The sequence below is a fragment of the Mchenga conophoros genome, linkage group LG14 (genome assembly GCF_057382185.1).
Source record: "Mchenga conophoros isolate Kocher_MC1m ecotype Shallow Benthic linkage group LG14, M_conophoros_male_GT1.1, whole genome shotgun sequence".
Taxonomy (NCBI): domain Eukaryota; kingdom Metazoa; phylum Chordata; class Actinopteri; order Cichliformes; family Cichlidae; genus Mchenga; species Mchenga conophoros.
In genome coordinates, this window is record NC_140539.1 from 37,021,802 (window position 1) to 37,036,882 (window position 15,081).

General features: G+C 41.0%; 3 non-coding genes and 1 pseudogene across 3 annotated transcripts; all 4 read right to left on the reverse strand.

Moving 5' to 3' along the window:
- Positions 1 to 3,974: 3,974 nt before the first annotated feature.
- Positions 3,975 to 4,115, reverse strand: LOC146560316 (U1 spliceosomal RNA; annotated as a pseudogene).
- A 5,528-nt stretch (positions 4,116 to 9,643) lies between these two features.
- Positions 9,644 to 9,807, reverse strand: LOC146560317 (U1 spliceosomal RNA). The gene has a single exon (XR_014888422.1). It is a non-coding gene; the product is annotated as a U1 spliceosomal RNA (small nuclear RNA).
- A 1,263-nt stretch (positions 9,808 to 11,070) lies between these two features.
- LOC146560318 (U1 spliceosomal RNA) lies at positions 11,071 to 11,234 on the reverse strand. Its single transcript, XR_014888433.1, has one exon. It is a non-coding gene; the product is annotated as a U1 spliceosomal RNA (small nuclear RNA).
- Positions 11,235 to 14,351: 3,117 nt separating this feature from the next.
- LOC146560319 (U2 spliceosomal RNA) lies at positions 14,352 to 14,542 on the reverse strand. The gene has a single exon (XR_014888429.1). It is a non-coding gene; the product is annotated as a U2 spliceosomal RNA (small nuclear RNA).
- Positions 14,543 to 15,081: the final 539 nt, after the last annotated feature.

Genomic DNA, 15,081 nt, shown 5'->3' on the forward strand with positions numbered 1-15,081 from the left:
TCAGTTCAATAATGGTCGTTCACTTTTCTCTCGAACGGCCTGTCTTCTTTGTATAGCTGAGTATTGTCCTATCGAAGTGGCTCTTCTATGTTGTGTCTTACATTTATGAAGTGACTGCTTTGTTTCTCCAATTTAGAACTCAGGACTCCTCGCTGCACTGCACAGCAGTTTTGTTGGGAGTTTTGTCCATGGCATGAATCAGTTTTTGTGCAAGTGTGTGGCTAGGGTCTGTGGTGCACTGGGATGTCATGCTTGGTGAAAAAGTTCCTGAATTTCTCTGAAAAACCTGCTACATAAGGGATGAGAAAATTGTTCCACCTGTTACTGTGTTTCTACCTAGATGGTGTCTGACCTTTTTTCCTGTGCAGCTTCCCAAATTTGATGAAGGCCCAGTTGGGATAACCACATTTTAAGAGCTTTCTTTCTGTGTGTGTTCCTTTCCTTTACCTTTTGCTTTTTGTAACGTTTCCTGCCGGTCGATAATATCAAACAGTTCGTCCAGTGCCCATGTGGTTTCAGCGTGGGGGGGGGGGGGGGGGGGGGGGGGGGGGCGATAATATATCTGCAATCACGCCTCGCTGGCTTAAAAGCCTGGATTTTGAGTTAACGTTGTTGTTGTTATGTTGAGCTGGCAGCGGGACAGCTGCAGCTGTGTGTGTCCAGCAACCGTCATTAAAGAAGTAAAAATTATCACAACGCCACTGGGTCTGTCGTGCATGTTTACAACGTCTAACAGGATACTGATTGGAGGTAAAGCTAGTCCTGTCGTGTGAGGAGTTGACTCCCTTTAATCGTTTTCGGACTGCATCTGCACTGGCTCAATTGTAGGCTTACAACTGTGAGATGACATCAAAGGATGCTATGGTTTCATGTAGAGTAAGCTTACACACCTTATTGGTGAAGTCTGAGTCTTTGATGTGGGGCATGTGTAGTCAAGATGGTGACGAGGTGTTTGGTGGTTTTTATTATTAAAAGTAGGACTCCTCCTTTGTGGATCAGTGCACTCAGATATATGGACTTTGAGTATCTCCAGAATAAAGGCGGTGGTATGTTGGGTGGTAAAGGGCTTATTCGCTTAGAGGTTGTTAATGACTTTTGCAATTAATTACTTTGTAGCTGCTTGTGAGGTCTCCCTTAAGACCTCATAAATGTTGCTGGGACTGAGGAATTATGCACCTTTCCAGTCAGCTGGTAGTACGTCGATGTTTTGGCCTTTACTCAGGGATGTGATGGGCTTTTCTTTAATGTTGAGGTTGGACAAAGGAATTCTTGCACTGTAGAGGGCCTCTTTAACAGTTTTCCCAATTTGCTTTGCTTCAGATAGTGTTCTTTTATTAATCTTTATTACTGTTTCTGTAGCGGTGTTGAGATAAACTATGGAAGGCTGCTGTGGAGATATGAGAAACATGAGTCTTCTGAGTAGCACATCCTTTTCCGGTTTTCTGTTTGAGGTCCCCATCTAATAAGTTCATCGCCTACTTATTCTGGCTGGCTTTAGTTAGCCATCCTCCTGTTCTTTTCCAGATGGTCTGGATATTGACTTGAAGTGATACGTTTGTGTTTTTGGTTTACAAAGTTGTCTTTCTTTGTTTTTCATGAGTTGTGCCAACTGTGTCTTGTCCACAAACTTTTAAGATGGAGAAATGTAAGAGTGCTGCGAGTTCCTGCAGGGTCTGGTTTACTCTCGCTTTATAGCAAGAGTAAACCACCTATATTGAAATTAACCCATCTTATCCCTTCACTCATGAACTGTTTCTGTGCTTCCCATAAGATGTCTCTTGACTGTAAACCCAAGTCTGGATTGTCTGCATCTCAGACCATGTCCACACTAATACGTTTTTGTTTGTAAACGCATCTTTTTCTCTCCACTTTGGCCTTCCGTCCACACTGAGACGGCATTTTTGGTCAAGGAAAACTGAGTTTTTTGAAAACGCTCTCGAAAGTGGATAAATTTGAAATCACTGTTTTTGTGTCACAGTGTGGACTGTGAAAACGGAGGCTTTCGAAAACGATGTCATACGATGCAGTCATGTGACCAAGTCAACTAAGATGGTGGACTGAATTCTACAGCAGTTGTTTTGTTTGCTCTCAATTTTGACAGCCCTATTAAAGATTCATATCAGTTTGTACATGCTCCAGATAAAACTTGGCACTTTTCCTCAACATTTTGCAGCAACTTTTCAAAGAGCCGGAAAGTAAATAAACGGCAGATGGAAATGACGCAGCTCAATCATATTACTTTTCACGCATGCACAGTACAGGAATGTAGCGTTTTCAGTGTGGATGTGGAGCGTTTGTAGACGAAAACACAGTTTTCCAATTTATCTGGGTTAGTGTAGACGTAGTCTCAGGTTAAAGCAGAGGTGGTTCTGATACGTTTCCTAGAGGATAACAGAGTTCACAATGTCGAATAAACTTTTTCCTACTCCACTACTAACCGCCTGCTAACAACTAGAAATCTCACTCAATCCTAGTCTATGTGCATTGTTCTGCACAAAAATAAACTAAAACAAACCATTTTATACCAACATCAGGCTTTTTAACCATCTACAAACACTGTTTCATCAACAAATGTTCAGCAAACACAAACCAGTCCGCAAAGTATGGCTACTTACTCACATTACCAATAAATGGCTAACAGAGGATTTAAGCTTTTCCAAAACAAATGATAGAACTTTGACAATGACAATGACAGCAACCTAGTGTTTGTAACCAGCAACAACAACAGGGACAAAACCCCATTTCGTTAAATGTGGCTCCAGCTTACAGCAAAGAGTCCAATTGAGCATTAATTTGTTTATAAAATAAAAAATAAAAAGTTTCTCAGTTTATAGTGTGTGCTTGGACTTTATATATCGAATCCAAGCACACATTAAAGCTTTCTTTTTACATTAAAAGTTTAACTGCAGACAACACCTGTCAAAAAACAAATAACTAAACCTTTTATGTGCTTAGCTATCAGCAAGGTGTTTAATTTAACCGGTCAGGTAAAGTTAGGACCAAGTTCTCTGTTCAGATGCATATTTTGATGTTGCCTTACTTCTGTAGCTTTACTGCAGATTTTCTTCTGTGTAACACAATTGGCGCTGGATGAAGCAGCTAAAAGAGTTCACTTTTCTTAATGTTGGATTTTGTTGATCAGGTGCTTTGATGAAAGACGCCTGCTAGTTTCTTCCCAGTAATGGTTTTACTGGTGATTATTGGAACAGCGCTGCTGTTTTGGACGCCAGAAAAGTGGTCTTTTACTCAACTGACTTCACCGTCCCAGTAACAGCTCCATCTCTTTGCAGCGACTCCAGCTCCAAGTTAAAGTGGGCCACTAACACAACAGTCACTGCTGCTGTTGTGTTATCAGTGTTTTGGTTTAAAACTGGGCCCTGTGTTTGCTTAATGTTGTCAAACTTTTTATTCACATGCTGCTCCTTAATATGTTTGTATTGCAGGTCAGTTTCTAGTCGCAAATGTGTGTGAAATGCTTGCATTTACATCATTTAACACATTGGCAGGCTACAGAGCCGGGCACTGAAAGAAGCATCGAAGCAAATACTGTTATAATCGAATCATCAACGTACTCGATGAATTGCTGCAGTCCTAATTTAAAACTACAATAAGATTTTTTTTCCATATCAGCAAGTCCTCTGTGAAATACAGTGATTCCTCACAACACTGAATTTTTGTGGTTTCATTCCCATTGAAAACAGTCACAGATGTACCAGGTCACACAGTTCTCACAGTTCTATGTTAGCCCAAGCATTTTTCTGTTGTGTGTCTAGTAAAGCTGCACACTTAAGTTGGCAAACTTAAAGCTTCTTCTTATGGTAATTTTCATTCAACACGTTGGCGTGATAACATCCGCTCATGTGGTTCGGCACATGAGCCACATGAAGCTCAAGTTGAAATCCTGAGACTTAATGAATACCATAAACCTGACTGCCTGGGTATGTATTTTTCTCTGTTTTCTTTGAACATGTGATCAGGGGAGAGTGCGAACGCAGTCCCCCACTACCAGAAATTATGCAGTCGAGATTCCCACATTTGGGGAATTCGCAGGGGTCAGCACAACCGGAGTGCAATGGCTGAGCCTCGCCCTGGGTGAACCAATTCAATTCAATTTTCAATTTTCAAAGGATTTTATTGTTCAGAAAAAAAATTACATCAATTCACTTTATAAATAAACCATCAAGATACAAAGGGGCCCAAATGGGGAAACCCACAAAGTGAAAAACAGAACAAAGGGGGAAAAAAATACTTTCACATTAGTTCTACATACAGATACTCAAATATTTTCTTGGCACTTTCCATATCTTTCTCTTGTTCTCTTCATTTTCTCCAAATAGATTTCTTATAATATAATCTTTTAACAGACAAACCATAAAATTGATCACAACTCTTTCGGGTATTTCATATCTTTTAAACACACAAATATTTCTCGCCCTCCATAATGCATCTTTGACACAGTTCACTATTATCCACCAACACTTTCCCCCCTCCCCCAACTCACTTTCAGAAACCCATACATTATGCTTTTGTATGTCAACTCTTCTTTACACAAATCATTCAACCAATGACCTAATAAACTCCATACATTTTTAGTGAAGGGGCATTCCCAAAACAAATGTCTAACCGTCTCATCTTCCCCACACCACCTTCTTGGACACTGCGCACTCCTCGTGCACTCCCCTTTTTCCAAAAACGCTCTTGTAGGTAAACATTCCTGAACAGCTTGCCATGCTAAATCCTTATGGGAATTTAACAGTAACTTGTTATTAACATTGCCCCAAGCTATTTTGCTATGGATTTCACAGAGTTTCCCTATCAGAGACATACTGACTGTCGGGAATAATATCTCCTCTAAGTTGGCACGAGTTATCTCCCAAGGTGTAATCTGAGTCGAGAACTGTTTCAACGATTGAATCACCACATCATAAACTGCGGGGTATTGTTCAGAGAAGGGCACACTAAGGGGGAGGCGCACACCCCATGCCTGCAACACTCTCCAACCCACCCAAAACCTTGTAAAATATGGCCAAATCTTATCTTTAGGGTCACTGAAGCATGCCTTAAGCACTGGAGCGATAAACATCGCATTAAGCTTAGACGCAATTTCTGGGACTGCTCTCCCCCCTTTTTCTACCGGTCTGTACATAGTTTCTCTCTTCAATCTCTCATGTTGGCCTCCCCAAAGGAAATGAAACATAGCCTTCCTCAGTGAGGTTAATATTTTGTACGGGATTGGTAGTGTAGTTGCCAGGAACGCTATAGATGCAATTACTTCAGCCTTTAACACCAAAACCATACCTATAAAGGAAAGCTCCCTGTCTTTCCAATTCAACAGCTTCCCTTGTATTTTCTGTAGTTTTGAATTCCAATTCTTAGTTTGCATATTTTCTCCTATTTCCACCCCTAAAATTTTCAGCGTTTTAAATTTTTCTTTCAATCCCCAATTCTCCTTAATCTCCCGCCACTTAAAATGAATCACCTCACTCTTACCCTTATTGATTCTCATCCCTGAAGCTGCCGTAAAGGCTTCACAAACTGCCAGGTTTACATCTATTGACTTGTTATCCGTAAGCAATAAAGTCATGTCATCCATGTACATAGAAAATTTAACTTCCAACCCCCCACTACCTGGTGGGGTCAGCCCTTTAATTGACTCATTTAATCTTAATGCGCATGCCAGTGGCTCCATCACCAATATAAACAAAATAGGGGACAAGGGACATCCCTGCCTTACTCCAGATTTCACTGGGACCGTAGCGGTCTGTGCCCCATTCACAACCACAACACTACTACAACCAGTATATAACACCCGGATCCATCTCCTAAAACCTTCCCCAAATCCTAAACTATCAAGAACTTTCATCAGAAAGACGTGACTGACGTTGTCAAAGGCCTTTTCTAAATCCAGGCCTAACACACAAAGGGGGATATTCCACTCTAGGCTATAAAGGTAACTGTCCCTTATAACCGCTAAACTATCTGTCATCCTACGCCCTTGTATCCCGCATGTTTGTTCCACTCCAATTAACTTAGGCACTACTGCCTGCAACCGGAAAAAAAAAAAAGGGCTTTAGCTAAAATCTTGATGTCTACACCTAACAATGTCAGGGGTCTCCAATTTCTTAAATCTTTTTTAGAGCCCTTTTTCCACAACAAGGAAATCACCCCTGTATTCATGGACACCGACCATACGCCTTTATCCCACACTTCTTTATAGACAGAGCACAACGAAGGACTGAGTTGTTCCCAAAAGGCCTGATAATATTCCTTAGGCAAGCCATCCAAACCTGGCGTCTTGTTATCTTGCATACTTATCATAGCTCTTGTGATTTCATCTAGCATTATATCTTCATCTAACACTGTTCTGTCATCTGAATCTAATCTTTGTGTTAACTTGGAGATAAAGGATTCCACAATCACTTCATCAATACTTTGCTCTTTGTACAAATTGGCGTAAAAGGAGTGTGTTGCCTCTAGAATTTCTTGGGTGCTTTCCACTTCTTTCCCTCCCCCATTAATCAGGCAGTCCATAACGGGTTTAGATTTGTACAATTTCCTAAAAAAATATCTTGTGCAATTTTCATTTTCTTCCATATGTTTAACCCTACTCCTTATTAATACTCCTTTGCTTTTCTCATTTAACACTACCATCATTTCCTTTTTCAGGTTCATAATCTCCTCACTTACATCAAAACCTAGATTAAGGAGGTTGTAATACCTTTGTAATTTTCCCTGCTTTCTTAATAGCCATTGTCTACTCGTCTTTGCCCGCTTTGTTCCTTCTAAACTGAAAAATACTGGAGTCCTAGTCTTTATACTCTCCCACCACTCACCTACCGAATCGTATAGCGGTTGTAAAGAGGCCCATTGTTGCAATTTGAGTTTATATCTTCCCACCACTTTCCCTTCCATTAATAAATTCAGGTTTAATTTCCATGGCCCCGGACACGGTTGAAAGGGAGTTTGAATGCTAAATCTACACGTTACCTTATGGTGATCGGAAAAGGGTACTGGTTCCACCTTACATGACAGAGGCGTTACGCCTTTGCTGGCAAACAAAAAATCCGTGAAGCTGTCTTCTTATTGGACCAGGTGTGTCCTGGGTCTGTAGGGTTAAGAGATCTAAACACATCTTTCAGATTACCATCACTGATCAAATTTTCTAATGCACAAGTACTTGAGTCTTTCTTAACTGTTGAACTCGCCCCCTGGCTTGCACTCGTTTCCGGTGTACAGTTAGTATCTGTCGTCTATTACAAAGAAAGGGTTGTAATGTTTGAAATAATGCAGTCCGTTCTTTCATATCTGTATGTCCATAAACATTAATAATCCTAAATTTACTCCCGTTTTTCTCTACGTCAATAAGTAAAGCTCTCCCATCCACCACAACTTCCACATTTTCTATGTTGATGGTTTTATTATTAAACAAAAACCCCACACCAGACATTCGATTTTGGTTATCCCCTGACCAAAAGGATTGTCCATATGTCCATCGTTTTGCGAACTTCGCGTAATTGTCCATAAAGGGTAGGGCACATTCTTGTCCCCACCCGTTTCATGTAATACACTAAAAACAGATTGGCATTTCACTGCATCATTCAACCCTCTTGTATTAATCGTAGATCCGTGAAATGTATTTATGTTGGTTCTAAAGGGGGGTGGTCATTGTACTCTGAAAAACTTTATTATTGAGAGTTCTACTATAGCTTTACCTTCTTTTTCTTCTTCCGTGGAAACCACACCGAAGTCGGTGCTCTCTCATCGTTGCTTTCCTCCTGTTTTCCTGAGCAGCTCCCTGGGTAGGTGTCGGGACTTGTTCTTCAAGCGGGGGTATTGGCGAGGGGTCTGTATAGCCCTGAATTTCCAAATCAAGGTTTCCAGTAGAAGACTCTGTTGAGGTATTTATCTGTCGTTTATGTGAGGTCGGCGCTGCACAAAGGCCTACTTGTAGCGACAATTCAGAGGGGGTAGTTGTGTTATCTTCGATGTCACAAGGAGGTAACGAAAAACCTCCCTCTTCTAGGGTGATAATGTGTTTGGACTGAACCGTTGAAAGATCAGGGAACATGAGATCAAGCAGGTCTCTGCACTCTTTGGATGTTGACGGCCGCGTAAGAATTTGGGTGCCTTAGAGAGATGCCATTCCCTCCTGAATCTTGGTTTCCATTTCTAATTGAGATACATGCACGTCAGGATTAGTTGTAGGCACTCTTTGCGTCTTTAGTAGTTGTTCATTCCCGTCCGTTAACCCTGTGGTCTTCCCTGTCACCACTGTCGTTGAATCCTCGTGTGTAGTTATTTGAGAGGGCTGGTCATCTACTCATTCCCCACCCCAGCTGTAGGTCGTTTGGCCCTCAACCACTTCCTGCTGGAGCTCGTTGGCTTGGTCGTTACTTACATCTTCATCAACTTGCGGACCTCCTCCAGTTAGCATTGGTATCTCCTCTAATTGCTGCAGCTGTGGTCTTTTCACCCTGTTTGCATAGGATTGGGGACATGCCCTAAAGGTATGTCCTTCTCCCCTGCAAAGGTTACATTTCCTTGGGAAGGGGCATTCCCTTGCAATGTGCTCGTCACTGTTACAGTTTTTACAAACCACACTGTCGCACTCTGCGGCTAGATGGTCGTTGCTGCCACATTTACGACATGTCTTGGGTTGCCTGGGGTAGAAAACATATCCTCTGATTGCCCCTAATTGGGGGAGGTGAGTTCTCATCTCTATGCAGGTGAACATAGAAACGATATGCTCCGGTTCGGATACCATCTTCGTCTTTTAAGTCCAAACCTCTCGTCACCGCACATTTAAAGGACAACCAGGTCTTAATATCTTCCACTCTCACATATTCCGAATGCATGATCACTGTCACAGCTTTGGGTTCTCTGCCTGATAACGGTGTCATCTTAATATTCTCCAGCTGAGGTCTTGATTGTTTAAGTCTATTAAACTTGTCAATACATGATTCAAAGAACGTATTGGTGGCAAACATCACCTCATAACTTTTCTTTCAAGGCAAGCCGAAAATGTAGTTGATCTCCGTTGGAGAAAATCCCAATTCCTTCTGGATGACAATCCTGCTGAACTGCATCTATTATTTAGATGCTGCATTTATTATTATTCCATAATAAAGACTTTAACCGATCAAGCACACACATCCATACATATGCAATAATACTAAGTGCAATAATCCTTTCTGTCATCGTTGTATTTTTACTCAGTTGTATATAGTATTTGTATTTGTATTCTATTTTTATCTTATTGTATATTTATTTTATTTTATTCTACTGTATATAGTATTTTATTTTATTCTATTCTGTACAGTTGTGTACTGTATTTATTCTTATTGTATTCTAATTTTTGCCTCATAACTTTTGCACTGTCCACTTCCTGCTGTGACAAAACAAATTTCCCACGTGTGGGACTAATAAAGGTGATCTTATCTTATCTTATCTCAAAACGCACAGCATTCCTCCTGGAACCTGTCATATTAGCAGTCGATGTCGCCATGGTGGGTCTCGGTGAACCACCGTCGTGATCATGGTATCTCCCCTGCCAGGTAAGTATATTGTAAGTAAGCTTTCAGAGACTTGATAAACACCAGGACATTATTATATCTGTTTCTTCTATTTCCTTTGAACATGTGATCAGGGGAGAGCGCGAACGCAGTCCCCCACTACCAGAAATTATGCAGTCGAGATTCCCACATTTGGGGAATTCGCAGGGGTCAGCACAACCGGAGTGCAATGGCTGAGCCTCGCCCTGGGTGAACCACCTTCTTGATCATGGTATCTCCCCTGCCAGGTAAGTATGAGTTGTTCACCTCACACATGGAGGACTCTTTCACACACAAACCCTGCACACTCACGGTGCTCACAATCTCACAATCAACACAAACACAGCCTGCAGGAGGCTGGGACTACACACTATTTATATACACAGGAAGGAGCTTCCAACAGAGCCACATCAGGTTATTTCGTTTAAAATATACGGGGAGTCTTTCCCATCATGCATTGCTGCATCTGCACAACAAAAGCTAACTGAAAGATCACCTTTTTTCATCCATTTAACCTCCTTAAATCCACCAACAAACCAACAGGAAGTTCAAGTAACTCCAAGTTGAATCAAACTGCAGCTGAAAACTGTTTGATTCACGTCTGATGTTTAGAAAAAAGGAAAAAACGCATAAAGCGCACACGTTTTCTGCTAACAGCACAACCACTTCCTGTTCCTTTGTTATGTGCTGCTGAACAGTTCACTCTCCTCCTGCTGCTGCCCCCTACTGTCCCGGCGTAGGAACAACACTGTTTATTGCACACACATATTCTAAGAGCTTCCTTGTGTGTAAACGACAGCAAAGAAGGAATAAGATGAGTTTCTGTCATGATCAGACTGAACATCCACTCTATGATCACATTACACTACCTGCAAAGCTCATTTCAGCCTTGTAGAAACATCTGCACAGATTAAAGGATGGTGGCATGTAAGGCTACCAGTGGCATGAAGTCGTATATGAGGGACAAGCCCACAAAGTGTGAATACAAACGGTTTGTTCGAGCTGATTGGGCACCGGGTCACACATGACAGTTTTTTGTGTACACAGGAAAGAGTGAGGTCAACATAAGTTATGGTCTGAGCTGCTCGTCTGTCATAGATCTTTAAACCATTTTCTTTACTCGGTGGTGGCTACACTTTGGCTAACTGTTCTACCAGCCCTGCCCTCTTCCACAATCTGCATAACACACATGCTGGCTGCTGTGGAACCATTAGAGGAAAGAAAAGGGAAAAAACAGGCTGTCTTTCTGCACATGGACAAAAATGACTTTCCTAACACGACTGAGAGGGACGAGCTGCCCTGGATTAGAAAAGAAGCTGCTGTTTGTTAAGTGGATGAACACTCGGGAGGTGACAGTGTGCTCCACAGTGCACAAAGGACTTCAGTGAAAAGACTGTGCAGCACAAAGCTTTCACTAACATCTTCCTCAAATAACACAACAACGGAGACTTCTGAGACTTAATAAACAGCAGGACACTGCCTCAGTATCTGCTTCCTCTGTTTTCTTTGAACATGTGATCAGGGGAGAGCGCGAACGCAGTCCCCCACTACCAGAAATTATGCAGTCGAGATTCCCACATTTGGGGAATTCGCAGGGGTCAGCACAACCGGAGTGCAATGGCTGAGCCTCGCCCTGGGTGAACCACCTTCTTGATCATGGTATCTCCCCTGCCAGGTAAGTATGAGTTGTTCACCTCACACATGGGGGACTCTTTCACACACAAACCCTGCACACTCACGGTGCTCACAATCTCACAATCAACACAAACACAGCCTGCAGGAGGCTGGGACTACACACTATTTATATACACAGGAAGGAGCTTCCAACAGAGCCACATCAGGTTGAGTTTAAAATATACGGGGAGTCTTTCCCATCATGCATTGCTGCATCTGCACAACAAAAGCTAACTGAAAGATCACCTTTTTTCATCCATTTAACCTCCTTAAATCCACCAACAAACCAACAGGAAGTTCAAGTAACTCCAAGTTAAATCAAACTGCAGCTGAAAACTGTTTGATTCACGTCTGATGTTTAGAAAAAAGGAAAAAACGCATAAAGCGCACACGTTTTCTGCTAACAGCACAACCACTTCCTGTTCCTTTGCTCTCTGCTGCTGAACAGTTCACTCTGCTCCTGCTGCTGCCCCCTACTGTCCCGGAGTAGGAACACTCACTTTAATGATTTCAAACTACATTCTGCAGCTTCAGACTCCTCTCAATATTTGACTCTCATTGTTTGACTCAATAGGTCAAACAAAAGTATTTGAACCTGTCACTGCTTTTATTGGAGATTCATTCACATCTGTCTGCATTCAATTTCTAATTGCTCTTGGCTGACGCTCGCTCTTGCCATCTGATTACTCAATGCGATTCCATTTTTAAAAGTCTGCAGCCAGTCACATACTTTGGGCATTTCCTCTCTGGTTGTAAGTTTGCCGTACCCTGAATGTTCACCTTGACCAGTGATAACAGTGAGAAAGACAAGATCGACTGACCTATCAGAAAACACAGATTAAGGACGAGTCCACCGCATGAGCTCCCTGCAGCTCACAGGGACCAAGAACAAATGCTGCAGCTGGAGTTGAGTTTAGGCCCTTCTGCACATAACAAAGCCTGGACTGCCATGACTGCAGAAGTATGCTTCTCCTTCTTAGAGAGGACATCCCAGCCAGTGGAAGAGAAGTATGTGGTACACCTGAACTAACAAATATAAATGTCATGCTTGGTGAAATACACGACAGCTGCAGAGAAAAACAAATGGCACCAAATGGTCAAGATGAGATGCTGCTATCAGCCAGATATCTGGAACTACATCGGACATTCTGCAGAGCAGCATTCCTGTCCACTTTTGCAGTGACAGGAAACAAGACGATGAGGGGGTGATAGCTGGATCAATATTTCCTACTATTCTCCCTCGTCTCACAGGCGACCCTCAGTAACTGTCCAGATCCAAAATCAAATACAAAACCTATTACAGAAGAGCCGAAGCCTTTTCTTACTTTAAATGTTACTTCAATGCATGCATTTTGCAAGAATTACACTTCTTACAGCGAAATAGGGCTGCAGCGATTCATCAAGTATTTTGAAAAATTGGATTATAAACAATCCTCAACACAGTCTTTGCTTCGCGGCTTCATTTAATGCCCAGCTCTGTAGCCTGCCGATGTGTTCAAGGATGTAAACGCATGCATTTCACATGCATTTGCGACTAAAAGCAGACCTGCGATACAAAGGGATTTAGGAGCAGCGTGTGAATAAAAAGTCTGACAATATTAAGCAAACACAGGGCCCAGTTTTGAAAAGAAGCACTGACATCACCACAGCAACAGTGACGTTACGTTGGACACTAAATTATTATTAATATTAATTAATGTCTACACCATCATAACATCTTGTTTGCAGCAGCATAAAAACTTTGCATCAAAGGCAAACTTCAGACTGCTGATATACTCGCATCGCTGCATTGCAGGCACCACATTCTCCTTTAAAGGCTTACAGACAGAAATTCACTGCACACTTAAACAAGCAGACGCATGAACAAAAATCACAAAGCCTTCCACGAAGACAGTAAAGATTCATTTTTTATATCTTATTTTAGATTGCATATTTATCTTACTTTATTTGGCTTTGACTTTACTTGAGCGCATTTATATATTTTGGCAGCTAAGAAAATATTTTCTTTAAAAAATTACAATTTCAGATGTCACGTAAATACAAAAGGTTTGGGGGTCTTTTTAGAAAAATGAAACAGATGATGGGTAAAAAAAAAACATCAATAGATCAATCTATTACCAAAATAACCCAATAGATGCAGCTGATATAGTCATAGTCAGATTACCAAGGAATGAGCCAACTTTAAGAGAAAAGCGCTTTGGATAATAAACATATACATAAAGACCAAACCCACAGCCCACAGAGAGCTGCTGGGTGACACAGCCACTTATTTCATGAACAACAGAACAGTTTTCATAGCAAGAGATTGTTATACGTCACTGGACACAGGCAGACACGTACTAGGGTCTAACATTTTCTCTCTCAGGCACATTCAGTGAAACACATAAAGACGACCCAGGTTCTACTTGAGAAAATAATAGATGGTTAAGAAGCAGACTGGACTACTGTAAATAAGACATTTAGTCTCACTGGAACTAGCTGTATAAATGAAGGTTAAATAAAATAAAAATATTTACTGCAAGCAAAATAAAAATATTATCCACCAGCATTGCACCTTTTTCTTCTCTAATCAGAATACTTTAATAATCCTTAAGGAAATTGTGTGGGTTACAGTTGCTCCAGGAGGATAACAGTAACAGACTGAACTAATTAAATAATATAATATATTACAAAGCCTACAAAATATGAGAAATAGCTCTAAATCACAAGCTGCTTTCTGTTTCTACTGAAATAAATGTGGCAATATATAGAAACGGATATTGGAAAATGATCAATAGAAGACTTAAAGACAATAAATGTAGATGTGGTTTTGTTTCCCACTGTAGATGGATAAATAAACAATTTTCCACGAACTGCAGACAATTTGTTTCCTTGCCAGCTTTAGTCAGGCATTGGAAAATCTCATTAAATAAATTTTTTTAAAATCTACCAAGATACAATTTTTTTGTGTGCTGCTTTGTCTGCAGCAACTATGTGTTTGCATCATTGTTGTGTTGCAACTTAATATAATAATTTGGAATCTAACATTCCAAATTGGTAATCAGCAACAAGAAACCATAAGGGGTCTCAGTTATTCTGGTGCTGTGACCACCTGGACAAACTTTCAATATTTTTCCACATGTTTAGGGGGGGTGCACCGTTCCTGGAGATACTGCAATACCAGGTCGATGCGTGGAGTGGACGGAGCAAGCCCCTATTCCATCTCCCTGTTCCAAAAATCAATTTAATATATGGTCCCCGGGTAGGGGACGTATCAGATATTAAACTGATAAGAACAGATACTACACTTGATCTTAGCCAAAAGGCCGAGAAGCGATGCCGGGAATACGTCGGAGCAGACGGAGTCACTCCCCGCACCGTCTCCCTCACTCACGGTTCGGAAACGTGGTACTCTTCCGTCCAATAGGAAGCAGAAAAGCAAAAAACAAGTAGTACACTTAATTTAACAATATTAATGTTATAAAACTCACGCCCATTACGTTAAATACAAGTGCTATTTTCACTAACGAAACAGAGATTTAATTTAGCAGAGTTAATGTTTTTACGTTTCTAGTTAAGAAAAAACGAACTTCACTAGCGGTCTCTGGTGGCGCGGAGGGCTAACTGCACTCTTTAAGTTACACTCTAGGGTATTTACAACAGTCAACTCCATGAACAAATTGTAAATATTAACGAAAATCCTTTTTGTTCTGGCTCGAGAATGTAATATGTTTCACAATAATGAGCATTGTTTTCAAAATGTGTTCCATTATTTCACAATATCATTCTCACATTACATATCTGTGTCTTATTTATTCACATAGTTATTTATTTCATCTTGACCTATTTATTTATTTAATTTTGAACACTTTGGAGT